Source organism: Petaurus breviceps, unplaced genomic scaffold (assembly GCF_028583685.1).
Source record: "Petaurus breviceps papuanus isolate PSGF00001 unplaced genomic scaffold, PetGlider_PUasm1.0 582, whole genome shotgun sequence".
In the NCBI taxonomy this organism is placed as follows: domain Eukaryota; kingdom Metazoa; phylum Chordata; class Mammalia; order Diprotodontia; family Petauridae; genus Petaurus; species Petaurus breviceps.
Window position 1 is genome coordinate 4,103,952 of NW_027186390.1, and position 17,550 is coordinate 4,121,501.

Here is a 17,550-nt window from a genome sequence, read left to right on the forward strand (position 1 = left end):
AAGGAAGGAAGGAAGGAAGGAAGGAAGGAAGGAAGGAAGGAAGGAAGAAAGAGAGAGGGGGAGGATGGAGAGAGGTATCTTCTGCTTTTGTCTTCTTTCTTGCTAAAATTGGTCATTTTTATTTCATAGGATATAGTTTGATTGTTCTTGTTGTGCTTTCCATTTATAACTTTTTAGTCATGGTTCATGTAATTTTCCTGGTTCTGCTTAATTCATTTTGTATCAGTTCATACATCTTCCCAAGATTCTATATTTATTTTTCATAGTTTCTTAACAACATAGTAATATTACATTATTCACATTCTATAATTTTAGTCATTCCCCAATAAACAGATATCTAGTTTGTTTCCAGTTTTTTACTACTACAAAAAGTACTGTTATAAATATTTTGGTGTGTTTTGGGGTCTTTCTCTTTATAACTGACCTTGTAGGGGTATGTTCCTAGCAATGGAATGTGAGGTTCTTTCTATTTGAACAAAGGTGTCAAACACAGGCCAAATTATATTAAAAAGTAATTAGGAAATATCTAACAAAATATAATAGAACAAAAATAATGTTAATAGGTGGTTTTCTAAGTCAATATGCTGTGTTGAGACCTTGATGTATGGTTTACTAGCCCCCAACTTTCTGTTTAAAAGGGGCAGAGCATGGGGGGGCGGAGCTTCTATTATTGGTAATAGAGGAAATAGTGGCTTTATTCAAGGCTCCATACATATAGTTACAGCCTTCACTGCAGTAGTAACATCTGAAACCAGATACCAATATGGTAAGAGTTGCCAACTATGAGGTCTCATCATGCACCATCTCTCTATCCTCTAGATGGTACACATTCCCATTAATGTTCCTAAGAGTCTTATTTCTTCTTTTTGGCTAAAATTGGTCATTTTAATTTCATAACATTCAGTTTTGGATTGAAAGGGCCCACATTTTAATTGCTGGTCATAAATTAATAAGGTAATTTAAGACTAAATGCTCTCCCAGTTGAGGAGGAGGGAAATTTATCTGGTTTAACACTACTCATCTGCTACCAAATCACTAATATTTGCAACATTGAGCAAATGCATTTAACAAAATATATCAGAGGGGCAGTCGAGATGGCAGAGTAGAAACAGGACTTCCACGAGGCTCCAGCTCTCACCTCCTCCAATTCATGTAAAAGGTGACTCTGAAGAGACTTTGGAGCTACAGAAGCCACAAAGTGACACAGAGAAGCTAACCTCCCGCTGAAGACAGCCCAGGCAGGACAGCAGGAAGTGACCATTGTAATGCTCTAGTTGCTGAGCCAAGCCCCCAGGAGCAAGAGGTTTTAGCCCCAGGGTGGCCTGAACAGCCACTGGCTGGAGGGACTTCAGATCATCAGCAGCTGTGGCAGTTTCCAGAATTATCAACACATAGATGCTAAGGACACAGTGAGAGGTCAGTGCAGTGTGGACTTAGGGATCCAGTAGTTGGGAATGTGGTCAGCCTCTGCCCCCAGGGCGAGAAGCCAGTGAGGAGCCCCAGCCCTGCAGGCAGCTTTATCTCCTGGCCTGCAGAATGTAGGAGGACCAAGAGACCAGTCTGTCTTTAACCTACTTGGATCTGGATTGCGGTCTAGGATGGAGGTCCTGGGGTGTGCGATAAGCTTACCAGAGCATGTGGAAACTTCAGAGAGGGCACCCAAATAATACATTCAGCAGCTAAGAAAACCCCAGCATTTGGTACAAAACTCCCCTTTCTGGTAGCAGAGTCCTATGGTGGCAAAAAGGTCAAAAGTCAAATAATTGAGAGGCAACATGAGCAAATGAGGGAAGCAAAGTAAACAGAGCAACCCAACTTTATACTCCTATTCTGGAGACAAAAAGGATCAAAGCATGGAACAGGAGGAAGACAGTGAAGTCAGAACTTCTGCAACAAAAGCTTCCAAGAAAAATATGAGCTGGTTACAGGCCATAGAGGACCTTAAGAAGGATTTTGAAAATCAAATAAGAGAAATGGAGGAAAAACTGGGAAGAGAAATGAGAATGATGCAAGAAAATTATGAAATGAGAGTCAACAACCTGACTGAAGGAAATAACACTTTAAAAAAAGACTAACTGAAATGGCAAAAGAGGCTCAAAAAGGCAATGAGGAGAAGAATGCCTTAAAAAGCCGAATTTGTCAGATGGAAAAAGAATCTCAAAAGTTCACTGAAGATAATCATTCCTTCAGAATTAGACTGGGGCAAATGGAAGCTAGTGACTTTATGAGAAATCAAGATACTATTAAACAGATCCAAACAAATGAAAAAATAGAAGGCAATGTAAAATATCTCATGGGAAAAACCAATGACCTGAAAAATAGATACAGGAGAGAGAATTTTAAAATTATTGGACTACCTGAAAGCCATCATTAAAAAAAGAACCTAGAAATCATCTTTCAAGAAATTCTCAAGGAAAATTGCCCTGCTGTTTTAGAACCAGAGGGCAAAATATAGGTTGAAAGAATCCACCACTAACCTCCTAAAAAAGATCCCCAAAAGAAAACTCCTAGGAATATTATAGTCAGGTTCCAGAGTTTCTGGAGAAAATGTTACAAGAAGCCAGAAAGAAACAATTTGAATACTGTGGAAACACAATCAGGATAACACAGGATCTGGCAGCTTTGATACGAAGGGATCAAAGGGCTTGGAATATGATATTCAGGAGGTCAAAGAAGCTGGAATTAAAACCAAGGATCACCTATCCAGCAAAACTGAGTATCATGTTTCAGGGGAAAATATTGTCATTCAGTGGAATAGAGGCCTTTCAAGCATTCTTGATGAAAAAACCAGAGTTGAATAGAAAATTTGACATTCAGATAAAAGAAGCAAGAGAAACATGAGAAGGTAAACAGGGAAAAGAAATCATAAGGAACTTATCAAAGTTGAACTATTTACATCCCTACATGGAAAAAGATAACTGTAACTTATGAAACTTTTCTCAGTATGAGAATAGTTGAAAGGATGAAATGTGTGTACATATATATATATATATACATACATAAATACATATGTCTATATAGGAGGGTATATGGGCACATCAATACATAAGTGAATGTGTGTGTATATGTGTACAGGTATACATAGAGGGCACAGGACCAATTTAATTGGAAGGGATTATACTTAAAAGGTGATATTAAGAGGTGAAAAACGAATGTAATGTGAGGAGATGGAGAGAGACATAATGGGGTAAACTATCTCATTTAGAAGAGGCAAGGGAAAATGGTTACAATGGATGGGAAGAATAGGAAGGCAAAGGGGAATGGGTCAACCTTATTCTCATTGAATTTGGCTTAGCGAGGGAATGACATACACACTAAATAGGGTATCTCACCCTACAGGAGAGTAGGGGGGAAGGGGATGAGAGGGGGGATGATGGAAGGGAGGGAAGGCTGGGGCAGGGGAGAGAGGTTGGAAGCATCCACTTTTGTAAAGGGACGGGATCAAAGTAGAGAACAGAACAAGTGGGAGGTGGGATAGGAGGGAGGGAAATGTAGTCAGTTTTTTGCAATATATTCACTATGGGAATGTTTTGCATAGCTACACATGTACAACCTATACTGAATTGCTTATCTTACCAGTAATGGCGGGTGACAAGGGAGGAAACAAATGAATCTGGAATTCAAAGTTTTAAAATCAAATGTTTAAAATAGATAGATAGATAGATAGATAGATAGATAGATAGATAGATAGATAGATAGATAGATAGATATAGGTACACACACTCATATATATACACATATATGCTATTATTAACATTATTTTACATGTAATTGGGAAATAAGACATACAGGCACTGGGGCATAGAGATCCACCATGCCCTACTGGAAAGTTGGAGGGGGTATGGGAGAATATATGGGAGAGAGCAGATTGGAGGAAGGGATATTTTGGGGTGTTGGGTAGGGGAAAAACAGGGAGAAAATTTGTAACTCAAAATCTTGCAGAAATGAATGATGTAAACTAGAAGTTAATAAAGCATTTGATTAAAAAAACCAAAATGTATCAGAAACTTAAATGAATGTATATGTAATAATTATGCCTATTAAAATTCTGTCCTAAGACTGGTGAGTTGCTAGAATTACTGGTAGAGAAAAAAACGGAAAGATTGAAAACAGGAGCCAAGTACTAAGCAATGAAGGGGGAAAGGAAAGAAATTTTTTTCACCTCTTCACTGCAATCTTTTTCATCCTTAGACTTAGAATTTAAAATAGGTATATCCAACTCTCCTGCTAGATACTAAGCCTGGGAGGAGGAGAAGAGAGGGTAGAGAAAGAGAAAAGAACACCTTTTTTATCCCCTACACAGGTCTTACTTTTCAATTGCTTTGAGGGCTTCAGTGCTTAACTATTTAAAGCCCAGAGGTATGATCACTGGGCTTAGAACAGGCAGGCCCCTGAAACATGAATACTGTGTGACCACTGGCAAGGCACTTAAACTCTGTGTCCCAGGCCTCTGTTCTGCTATTTTGACAGTGCACCCATATCAGTTAAAAAAATGTTTATATAGGCATGTACCACTCAACTAATATGTTGCATTATGAAGCATACACAAAAAGTAAACTTTAAAAAGGAGATTGAAGTAAAATATTTTCAAATACTTTATTTTTAATGATACAAAAGTCTCTTTTGTTCTTACAAAATATTAATTTTCTAATCCTTAGATACTGACATTAGTAGCATACTTTCTATGTTATGATTTGTTAATGATTTTTGATGTCCTGTATTTCACTCAGCATTTCTAACATGATCCACATTGTCTGCTTAAAAATTCTGGGTGCTTTACCTAAATTCTTAATAATTCAGAAACAAGCCACTATTTCTTCAAATTTGTTTTTAAAAGATATCATAATTATTAATGTTATTATTCTGACTGTAGGAAACTTAAATTTTAAAGTTCTTCCATTTAAGGAAGGGGCAGATTGCTGGTTGCCTTCAAAGAGCACATGCACAAATCTTAACTCACAATATTATGTAACAGAGGTCTTATTGCATAACATTATTGTACAGATTGGATATTTTGTGAATAAATAAGATTATTTTTAAATTTTCTACTTTTCTTCTTATATGTTATTTAAAGTCATAAACAGTGGAAAAACAAGGCAAAGTACAACTTTAATAAAAACAACATATTGTTATAAATTTGTATCAGCAATTGAAATGTAAGTTCCACTTGATTTAATTTTCGTATAGTTTTGATGTGTTTCATATATTTAATACAAAGTGATTATTTTAATTTTGAGAAATAGTATTGTTGGTTTCAAAAAAAATGTGCACTATGAAATATAAAGACAGTATCAGTATTTCATTTTCTGGTTTATTTGTACTGCCAACACAAGAAGTAGTATTTTAAAATAACAATTTAAACTTTAGTCTGAGACAACAAAAATTATTTTTAAATTTATCTCATTCATGAAATTGAATATCATTGTCTGGTCCATCTATGGAGGGTAATGGTATTTTTCATATAAAATTAACCAAACCAGTTACAATCTTTGATAAAGATTTTATTCATTGTGCTTTATTCTTTGACACATGCTGTTGCAAAAAGGGCAATGTTTTCAGTTTTTCTTGAAATATTTATTACTGGGGAGCAATTGCAGGCTGTTAGATATACTTTAATTTTTAAGTATTGGTTATTGAATAGTGTCAAAAAAGACTTTCTGAAAATGAAGCTATGGATATTTGTGACATGTTGAGGGACTGTGGGCAGTGTAGGATTGAGGTGATCTGTCATCATGTAAATGGTTTTCCTAGGATATCTGATAAATAGTTGTAGGGCAGCTAGGTGGCACAGTGTCAGGCCTGCAGTCAGGAAGACTCATCTTCATGAGTTCAAATATGACCTCAGACACTGACTAGCTGTGTTACCCTGTGCAAGTCACTTTACCTCTAAGCTCCTCATGTGTAAAATGATCTGGAGAAGAAAATGGCAAACCCTAGGATCTTTGCCAAGAAACCCCAATTTGGATCATGCAGAGTCAGATACTACTGGAAAAAAATTGAACTGAAAGTTTTACAAATAGCTGAGAAGATAGTGTAGTGCCAGTGTAATATTTACAGCACCCACCATCATGATAAAGACCATGACTATAAGTATCACCAGGATGTTCGATCACAAAATATGCCGAACTCTCCAGATAGAGGATAAAGCTGAAGGATTTATTTAGACACCAGAAAACTGAATCCCAAAACAAGTAATCCGATTCCATCATAGTACCAAAGATATTCACAAGCCATAATAATGCTGAGAGCTGTGCCATCTTTTAGCCTTCCCACAAACCAATATGAGATCAATATTTACTCACAAAACTCTCTCTCCTTGCCTAAGCTCCTCTGTCCCCCAACTGTCTCCAACTGTTTCCAACTGTCGGACTTGCTCTCTCTCAGCTTTTCTGTGGGCTCTGCTTCTCCTCAGCAAAGTTATCCCACCACAAGCTCCATGTGACTATATTCAGAGGGAAGCTTTCTGTGGGCTCTAGGGTCAGAGTTTATCTTCACAGCACGGGAGGCCTTCAAACACCCTCCTAGGTCTATTAAGGGGCAGGGAAGATCTTCAAATTCCCATTCCCATTACTGAAGGAAAGGAGGATTTGTTTTTTCACCATCAGAGGTCTTCAACAGTACCCAGAATGTTAAAATGAGTGGCCACATGAACCACAATAATAATCCCAGATTTAGATAGCCATTTCCACTTTATACAGTTCAATGTTTTAAATCATAATTCTTTTTAGAAAAAGATGAATGCTGTAAGCTAATTATTCTTCATTGATAAATGAGTATACCTCACTTGGGCCCATGAATTTAGTAATATGCTTTTTAATCAAATTTTATATAGACAATAACTTAGTAAAAAAATTTAATTGCCTAGGGTCATGCATACCCTAGAGGTATTTCTGGGCTAAATGGTTCATGAGATACAGCAAGAATTCTTCTCTCATACCAGGATACCACTCTGAATTCATTCATTTAGTGCTACAAGACAAAGTTTATTAATGCATTGCCCTTCCCATAAGAACTTAAGAAACACTTGTTGAATGAATGAATTAGAAGGCATTCAAAGATTTCCTAGTGTAGTGAGTATGGTCTGGCTCCCTCTTCCAAAGCTAGACCAGCTGCATCCTTCCCCTCAGAGTTCTAGAAGGCACCCTGAGAGGTTTGTGGACTATGTCTTCTCTAACTCTTAAGCCCCAACCTGCTGTGCCCCCATCACCATTAGGTGCTATTTACTGATGCACTGCAGTTCCACTGTATCCACTTGACATCAATTAGCTTTTAGAAAAAAGTATTTATTTTTTAAAAGATAGCAATAACAAAAATATGAATGCTTACCTGTCCAATATTTCAGGATCACCTCTCCCCTATTCCTTCTCAGTCTTTAGGAAGAGTAGGTTCACCCTTAGCACAGTTTCTACATAACATTGGTCACACCAATATCATGCTCATGAACTTCACGATTGTTGGGAGAGTCTTCATCTCAGTTAACAGCTGGTCGTGTCTTGAATGCCTTTCCTCCTCTGAACACTAATGCAGAACTGACTGCAAAACCTTGCTTGCTCTCCTGACATTTGACAGTTACAAGATTGAAGGTTCTAATCCCTTCTAGAATGGAAAAAAAGAAACGCAGAGGCCAAGGATTGAGGCCAACCCATTTCTTGGGGCCACAAGACCTGAGAGTGGGGAAGACCCAAGGTCTTTCTTCTTATGACATTGTCTCTCGCCGGATGCCATCAGTAACAAGCCTCCACGGTACATCAGAAGAGAAGGAAGTGAAAAGACTAAGCCAAGGTTAATGAAAGCAATTTTGAAGAGAAGTTCTTCCAGTTCTGGTTTTGTAGATAATCAAAAAAGACTTCTCTTACCAATATGGCTAGTAGACCAGAAACAGTTACAGGCTCTCTACAAGTGTGTCCAAGATTCTCTCATTGTACAACATCACAATTTTGACGGAAGCAGGCTACTCAGTTTCTCCACTAAGGGAGGTGCTTCGTACTTGAACCAGACCTCCCCTGTACAAGTGTGTTCTAGAGAGGCACATGTCCAGATTAAGCACAATTTAAATCCTCCATGCATGTGCAGAACAGGTACAAACTCCTAACATTTTTCCCATTAAATGTGAATTAAAGGGCCTACCTATGAGTCTTAAGAAAGTATTTTAATCATCAAGAAGCCCAAAGTATTCTCTTTAACAACTGCCAATTAAGTAGTTGTGAAGCCACATTTTACCTCTTGTTCATCAGGCAATGATTCAGTGTTTTGAGGCCGCTAGGTTTCTTTTCAGTGCATTAGTGCATTTCCTGCTACAGCCTTTAAAATCCATTGCCTTTTAATCTCACTCTGTCCTCTCCCACACCCTTCTCTCACTCATATACATGCCGGCCACACTTATTCTCTCTCACACACAAAATCCAACCACCTTCCTCTTAAACTAGAACAAACTATTCAATAAATCTTTACTTCCTTTTCCCCAGTCTCCAATAACCCACTATAATTATTTCTTAATGGGCCAACTTTCACTTTTACCATCTGCCTACTGAATATATGTTGGAGGAAACCCATTTGCTCCCTGAAATATTTTTTGCACTTGGATTTTCCATGTTTCTCTTTTTCCCACTTATCCTAGAAAATGTTTTGGATCATTTTCTCTCTACTTAACTTTCCCCCACCCCTCTCTAGATTTCTTGCTGTTTTGAATCTTAGTTCTCATCTTATGTGCTTAGCTTAGTATTAACTTCATATTCAGGGACTCCTTGCTTTAGATGAGACTTCCTCACGACAGTAAATAAAACTGTCCCATGATCCCATTATTAATAAATGATAGCACTGGAATTTGAATCCTAGTCCTTTGACTCTATATCCAGTGTCCTTTCATTTACTCTGACTGCTTTATATAGTAAGGCAGACATATTTGAAGGAAATAGAACTTTTCTCATAAAACAGGTCACCTGTCAGCATTCAGGTGATGCCGATGTTAAGTCAGCATAGGAAGGATTGTCCAGGTCCCCATTCAAGTGTGAATCTTCAGGTCACCAATAGGAAGATATGAAGAAGATGATCAAACCCTTTCAAAGAAAAGGTTTCCAGAGTATGGCAATCTTGGATACTATATTTCATTTATCTATGCCTCTGCATCTGCCTTTTTGATCCTCATGATCCCATAAGAGGATATAATATGCCAGGACCACTAAGGCTCCAAAGGAAATTAGACTGATGGTGGATATTAAAAAGAATAAGAAAGACACATTTATCGTTTTGTTTCCTTTTGTTTTGAGCTATATTACAGACAAGAAAAGGATCAAGAAGTGATAACCACTGCTTGGGGTAGATGGAAAAAAAACAGATGATAGTGAGAAAGCTACTACTCTATCCTTATATTTCTTTTTATCCCTTCAAAGAAGAATCCTCTTTGGATAAAGTGTTGAAACAAGAGTTCTGCGAAAAAGATCTGAAGTTCTGAATGGACTACAAATTCAATATGAGGACAGTATCAAAAAAGTCCAAAGCCCTCCTAGGCTTTATTCATTGATTCACAGTCTCCAGAAGCCAGAAGATGATAGGTCTTCTCTCCTATGCTCTCTTTAGAAAACATTTGGAGCAGTTTTCAGTTCTCATGTCACAGAGTCACATGAGCAGAAGCAGAAGAAGAATTTATCCTATAACATCAAGAATGAACAAAAGATTTAACAACTGAGCAACTAAATCATCAGCCATGGCAGAAGATTGATAAAATTATATATTGTGCACATCTCCTGAGATGTGATAGACTAAGAATATGCATTTTGGGGCATGACCCATGTGGGATTACACTTTGATTGTGCTTATAAGATACAGGGCTTTTGTATTTTCGCATTTCTTTCTTTTCAGTGAATGGGGGAAGGTGAGAGGGAAGAAAAAACTTATTGCATGAAAATGAATTAATTGTATTACTATAGCTTTAGAATATATGCTTAATGAATAATGTGTTTTGATGCATGTTGATATATTAACTAAAATTAAATATAAAGCATTTGATTATTTTAAAACAATAATAATAATAATTTTTAAAGAAATACACATACAAGTTAGAATGCATCTATGAGAGGGTAGACAGATGGATATGAATGCTGGAGAAGGTTGAAGGACCTAAGGATGCTTAGCTTAAGAAGAGAAGTCTTAGGAAGGACATGATACTTGTCTTCAATTATATGAATGGTTGTCATTTGGAAAAGCAATTAGATTTATTCTGTGTGACCTACAAAATACAAAATAAGGGAGATAACAATGAAAATGAAAGCTGCAGAAAATGAGATTTTGGTTTCATGTAATCTTCTTACGAATTAGAATTTCCTAAAATTACAACATAAGATACTAAATTTTCGCTTTCATGAAAGGTCTTCAGGCATCAGTTAAATGATCACGGCAGCAAAGCTGTAAAGCTGTAAAGTTGAAATAATGTCCTCTGATGTCCTTTCCAATTCTGAGTTTCTGTGATACTGTTGAACATGGTGAAAGCATGAAAGTTACCCACCGCCCTCCCAGAGGATGTTCAATTGCACGATCTGACTTGTTCTAGTTTCCAACCAACCAGGTCAATTCATTCAGCCTGCCAAAGGCAATGGCCCTGGGTATTTCCTAGAAAGACAAAACAAAATGAGTTTGTCCTGTCCTTCCCTTTCCTTGTAGGATCTCCCATGGCATTCTTTTATTTTTAATTTGGGGAATTATGACTCTGTCATGACATATAGCACTGTATGCGGTGATAAAGAATTAGCACCTGTGACCCTTGATAGGAGAGATAGTGTTATTCAGCAAACTAAGCTTTTAGAGAGCATATAACCTGGTTGAGATATGAAACAGGTGATAAATGGGTGACAGCCTTAAAAACTATCTGAGCTTTCATTCTTGGGAGATTTCTACAATTCACTAATTCAGTATTTTAAGACTTCATGGGTCAGAGAGTAGAGGTTATTTTCAGTTTTTTTTTCTTCCTCATCTCACCTCATGACACTAAGTTGATTAGGGTTTTACTCCAATACCTTTTAGTAGCTGCAATTTGTCAGATAAAAGAGATACAAATTGAAGAAAGGAGGAATAGATTTCCTAGGGCAGAGAAAAGACTGATGGTGCATCCACATGCATCCAATTCAATTCAATAAACATTTATTGAGCACCTACTATGTGCCAGGCACTGTGCTAAGCTAATCTATGCAAGAGGGAGATTGGTCAGCAGTGGGGAAGCTTTGCATTGGCAAAAGACCAGCACCACTTCCTCAATTTTGAGGATAGTCTCTTTCCTTTGTCACCAGGTTTTTCACTTTGACCACACCTCACATAAATGCTAAAGTACTCCAACTAGATGAAAGGTACATGCATAGATTTAAAGAACTATTTTGCTTAGCCCCTATTTTGATATACTTGGGCACACATAACTGTTGATCACAGATATTATAGCACTATCGTGGGGGCCATTCTTTCCTACATCAACAACCAAACACATACACATATCACCTTCCTCCATACATCTCTTGCCCTGCACATGTATCTCTTTCAAGTTGACAATGTAGAAAAAAACTTACATGACATGGGAAAAGAAGCTTCTCCTTCCTAATCAATGCCTCATTTTAGGCAGAGAGGCACCATCTCAAAAAGTTGTGACACACCACCATCATTTTCCATAGCAACCACTGAACCTAGAGTGCCTAGTTATTTACATGTTGTATCCTTGATTAGAATTTGATGAGGGCAAGGACCATGTCTTTGCCTTTCTTTAAATCTCCAGTGCTTAGCTAAGTCCTGACCCACAGTAAATACTTAATAAATGCTTACTGACTGACAAATATGAATAGTGGCAAAGTGACACAGTGTATAGAATGCCATACCTGGAGTCAAAAAGACCTGATTTCAAATCCAGTCTCAGATATTTACTAGCTGTGTGACCCTGGGCAAGTCACTTAACTCCTATTTGCCTCAGTTTCCTCATCTGTAAAATGTGGATAGTAATAGCACCAACCTTCCAGAGTTGGTGTGAGAGTCAAATAAGATGATAATTGTAAAGCTTTTAGCATAGTTCTGGCACATAGTAAGTGCTATATAAATGTTAGCTATTATTATTATTAAGGGGAAAAGCCAATTTCAGAAACTAAAGACTACTGAATTTTCTGTAAATCCCTGAGGAAATTACAGGTTTGATTATTAAGCAGATGATTTGTGAGCACTTAGAGAGAGGCAATGCCTAGGAGACATTATGAGTTCACAAAGAAACCTAGAAAAACTTACAGCCTGGTTGATATGGGGCATATATTTAAAAATTCCACAGTAATACAGAGACATATATACTTTGATCACCTAATTAAGAGCCAAAATCATAGTACTAGCAAGAAAATCTCTAATTCAGAAGAAAGATAAATCAGTGCAGACTGGAACGGTCAGTGGAAGCTTTATGAAACATGTCTGGTACGAAGGATGATAGAATTGATTAAGTAAGGAAAAGTTGGAAGAGATTTTCAGGCAAGGAAAACAACATCAACCAAAGCACAGAAATGAAAATAAGCATGTTCTGAGGGGTTGGTGTAGGCTAGAGCAGAGGGTTTCTTAGAGGGAGAGAGAGTAGTAGAGCTTACGGTTGAATAGATAGTTTAGAAGCAGAATATGTCTACCTAATTCGAACATCCTAGTTTGGGGAACAGAAGGGAAGTACAGCTCCCAGTATACTCTTTGGAAGACCTTTTTCCAAACTCCTTGACTCATTCTTTTTTATCATTATTCTGCTTAGGTCTACCTTACTCATCTATACAATCCCTGGTTGTTGTCCTTCATCCTCAGAGGACCAAAATAACATCACTATGCTAGAGTCAAGTTTCAATGTGTCCGACTGTGGCTGATCAGACCAATACAAACTCTGAAGGCTCTACCACAGATCAGGCACAAATAGCCCATCTGATCATTTGGGGTGGATACTCCAAATTTGCACATCCTGTGTTTTCTTTGAGTTGTCTCAATTTTGCTTTGCTCATTGAGCACAGCACCTTCTCTGATATGGGCACGCCATGTGTAGTAGTCCTGTGCCAGTGTCTCCTATGTCACACAATCAATTACAAAGTTCTTAAGAGAAACCTTGAGAGTGTCTTTGTATTGCTTCTTCTGACTACCATGTGATCGTTTGTCCTGTATAAATTCTCCATAAAACAGTCTTTTTGGCAAATGCACAATTTGCATTCGAACTATGTGGCCAGCCCATCAGAGATGCACTCTCTGAAGCAGAGTTCGAATGCTTGGCATTTTAGTTTGAGTAAGGACCTCAGTGTCCGGTACCTTATCCTGCCAGGTGATCTTCAGAATCTTCCTAAGACAATTCAAATGGAAGCGATTCAGTTTGCTGGCATGGTGCTGGTAGACTGTCCAGGTTTCATAGGCCTACAATGATGAGGTCAGCACAACGGCTCTGTGGACCTTCAGTTTGATAGTCAGTCTAAAACCTCTTCTATCCCACAACCTCATTATCAATGTGCATATCCCTGGAAAATACACTACCAAAGTAAATTAATTTATCCACAGCATTCACAACTTCTCCATTTGCTGTAACTGATGGTTCCAGGTATGGATGGTGTGGTGGTGGCTGAGAATCCCTACCCTCCCAGAGAGGGAATGGAGCTAAGATCTAGTGATTGAGGGCAGGGGTGGGAGTTAACAATAGAGTCTAAAGGAAAAAAAAAACCCTCCTGAGGAAAGAGAACATGGTCCAACTTGTGACCAGATAAATAAACAAGACAATGAGCATGTATACAATAAGATTCATAATAATAATAGCACCTTTCTCTGAGGATTATCATGAGAATAAAAGGAGGTATTTATAAAGGTCTTTGCAAGAAATATATAAAGAAAAAATAAAAATAAAAAATCTTCAAAAGAAATATATAAGTTATAGTTATTACCAAACCAGACTCTCCAAGTAACCAAATTCAAGGGACTAAACATGAGATGGTTCAAGGAAACTAGGGGGAAAAGATGCAAAGGAACGAGATTCAGTAGTTGGAGACTTTAAACCATATTATAAGATAAAGGCAGTGTTGAAGCATAGAATGGATAATTTTGATTACTTTAAATTAAAATTTTCCTGTATAAATAAAATTTATGTAGCCAAGAATAGAGAGAATGTAGAAAATTGGGGAGAAACTCTCATAGACAATCTCCTAGATAGAATGTGATTAGGTTGGAATATTGATGTGATGTAGGAAATGATGAACTGGTGGATTTGGAAAATTGTGGAAAGACTTGAATTTAGGAAGGAAGGTGCTATTCCCCTGTAGAGAAACAGATGACAAGTAGAAATAAACATTATATGGTCTTACATATATGCATTTGAGTGTGTATGTGTATGTTTATGGATATCTGTGTCTGTATATGTCTATACATGTGTATGTGTATATGTGTGCATGTGTATGTGTATTGTATGTATATATGCATATATTTATACATATATACACACACATATCTAGTCCCCATGCTTAATTGTAGACTTCTTGGCGGGAAGGAGGAAAAAAAAGGAAAAAAATGGATAGCTTTGAAAATAATGTGTAGTATTCATTATATTGGTTTCCTTGAAATGGAAATTTAGTGCTTTATATTGAATCCTTTCTTATGTTCTGCTGTGTACATGGCAATTTTTTTTCTTTTCTTATTTTATATTTAAGTTTAAAATAAATTTAAAAACAAAAAAGACATGAGATGGAAAAAAATAATTGGAACAATGATCTAAAGCTGGGGAAGTCAATATGAAATTAGGAATACAAAGGAATAATGAGACTGTGAGATAGGAGTTCATAATGGTTACAGGCCAAAGAGGTTCCAGAAATTTTCTAGCAAAAGATTGTGGTGGTGGTGGTGTTGGGGGCAGTGTTTATCCTTCATTATCGAAGAAGACCATGGCATCAGGGAAATGATGACAGAGAGGAGGGAATGAAAATAAGCACTTATTAAGTACCTTGTAGAGTCAGGCACTGTGCTAACTGCTCTATAAATACTGTCACTGGATCCTCACAGCAATCTTGTGGAGCAGTTGCTATTATTATCTCAATTTTATCATTTAAGAAACTGAGGCAGTCAGAGGTTAAGTAACTTGCCCAGGATCGCACAGTAACCGTGTCTGAGGCTGGATCTGAACTCAGGTCTTCCTGACTCCATGCTAAGCACTGGAGGACTTGGTATACCCATTGTGCCACCTAGCTGCCTCTAGTTTCATCCCTTCATTTTCCAATCTTTTATTGCTTAACCTCATTTATTCTCCATCTCTTTCCATCAATTGCTCTTTTTACCAAAGAGATGAACTGAATTGCCCAGGGTCACATGAGTAGTAAGTAGAGGAGATGAGATTAAACTCTATGTCTTTGGAATCTAAATCCAAGACTCTAGAATAGGGCACTTCCAGCTTTCTTCATGCAGTGTCTCCTTCCAAGACAAATTCTTTGGGGCAGGAACATGTTGGTTCCACCATGTTGGACACTGCCATGGTCCAGAAATAGAAAATAAACATAGATTAAAAGAGATGAAAGTTTGATGGAGTTAATCTGGTTAAACGTTCCTCAGGGAGGTGAGTTTGAGGAATACTTTTGAAAAAAGGAGGGCTTTAGAATGATGAAATGGGGTGACTGGTTGCTGTCCATACAGTACAGGGATTGACATGGTCAATCTAATTCCTGTTGGGAGAAAAGAACAGTTTCTCTCAGTCATCTAAAATCTACAGTCATTGATATCTTGAAGAAAAGATTCCAAACATTTATTGAAACAATTCACTACTGATGAAAGATCTGATCCTGCTTAACACCTGGGACTGTGGGGGGTGTGTCAATTAGGACAGAGTTGTCAAATATGGCTGCATCATAGTGCACTATGAAAAGATTAGCTTTTTAGCTATACTATCGTGGACACACCAGAATCAACACACTCTTGAAGTAGGGACCTCAACAAGAAGACAATTAGAATCAGAAGCACAAAGGTCAGGCTTTCACTGTAATGTAAACTCCTTCACAGGAGAGTCAGTTTTTTGTTTTGTCTCCTAGGCATCAAACCAGAAGTACATAGCCTTGAACCTATTAGATACTTAATAAATTCTTGTTGGATTAGATGAAATAAGGGATTTGGGGGGAACAAGAGCAGTCAAAGAAGAGTAACCATGGGGAAGCTAGGTAGTTCAATAGATAGAGCACCAGGCCTAGAATCAGGAGGACCCAAGTTCAAATTCCAACTCAGACACTTACTAGTTGTGTGACCCTGGTCAAGTCACTTACCCCCAATTGCCTAGAAAAAAAGTAACCAGACTGGAGCAGAGTTTTAGAGAAACATGTCTACAACACAGACCTGGCTGTTTTTGAACTATTGTTTCTTGTAACCACCATATATAAACCAATAGTATACATAATATACTTTATATATACATATATGTATATAATATACATATTATACTTTAAACTTCAGAATACTTACAATATAAGATAGGGATGGCAACTAGACCTATCATCTCACTGATAAGGCAAATCCCTCTTCCAAGGCATGTAGGCACCTTTCAGCAACTTAAAATATTAGAAAGTTGTCTCAAGCACTGAGAAGTTGTGACTTTCCCATGGTGGCACAGCCAGTATGTGACAAAAGCAGATCATAAATCCAGGTCTTCCTGGTTCTAAGACCAGATCAACTCTTTATCTAGTGTATCTTGTTTCTCATACAATATGAAATAATCATTAAAAATGACTAGGAAATAGATCTCTGAACATTTGGACCTATGGGATTTTATTAAATTGTCTTAACTGATCATAAGAGGCAAAAGCCTAAGGATTCCTAAAGGATTTACATAAAGGAGAGTGCAAACACTAAAACCTGGATTTCTAGAACTTGGAACCAACTTCATCTTCCAAATATGTGTACATGTCAGTGAAACTATAGAAGGCACTATGAACTGGCTTTGAATTTTTCCATTAAATGACAGAGAGATTATTTTTCCTTCTGATGTAGATAGATTTTACTAAAACTAATACAATCTAAAAAGTCAATTTCATCAGGAGGAGGGAAGTTTAAGAGACACCCAATTGGGTCCCCACTCATACTATGCAGTCCTTTCTAAAGAAAGCAAGGTAAGCCCAAATGTTTTCAAAATTACATTTTCCACATCACCTGAGCTAAGATACAAGAGTAATTTGAAATATTATGAATTCCACTTTCAAAGGGGTGTTTCAACCTCTATTTTCCAGGGTGGAAAATTAAGTCAATCCTTCTGAATTGATTAACTGCACAAAACAAACCCGTGAGGGAAAGGATATATTTTGTTGCTATCTAGGCTACTATACAGGAAGAATATGTAATATGAATTAGATATAGTTATAGATTTAATCTAATCCTTGAAAGTAATCATGCTACCATGCAGGCCTGACATTAAATCCAGAGTTGATACTTGACCACAGATGATTATATTCCTTTAAAAGGACACTCAATTTTAATTGGGAACATTGGATCTTTCCTTTGAATAACCTGGGAAGCTATGATTGTTTTTTTTTTGTTTTGTTTTTAATATTTAAAGTGGGGGGGGGG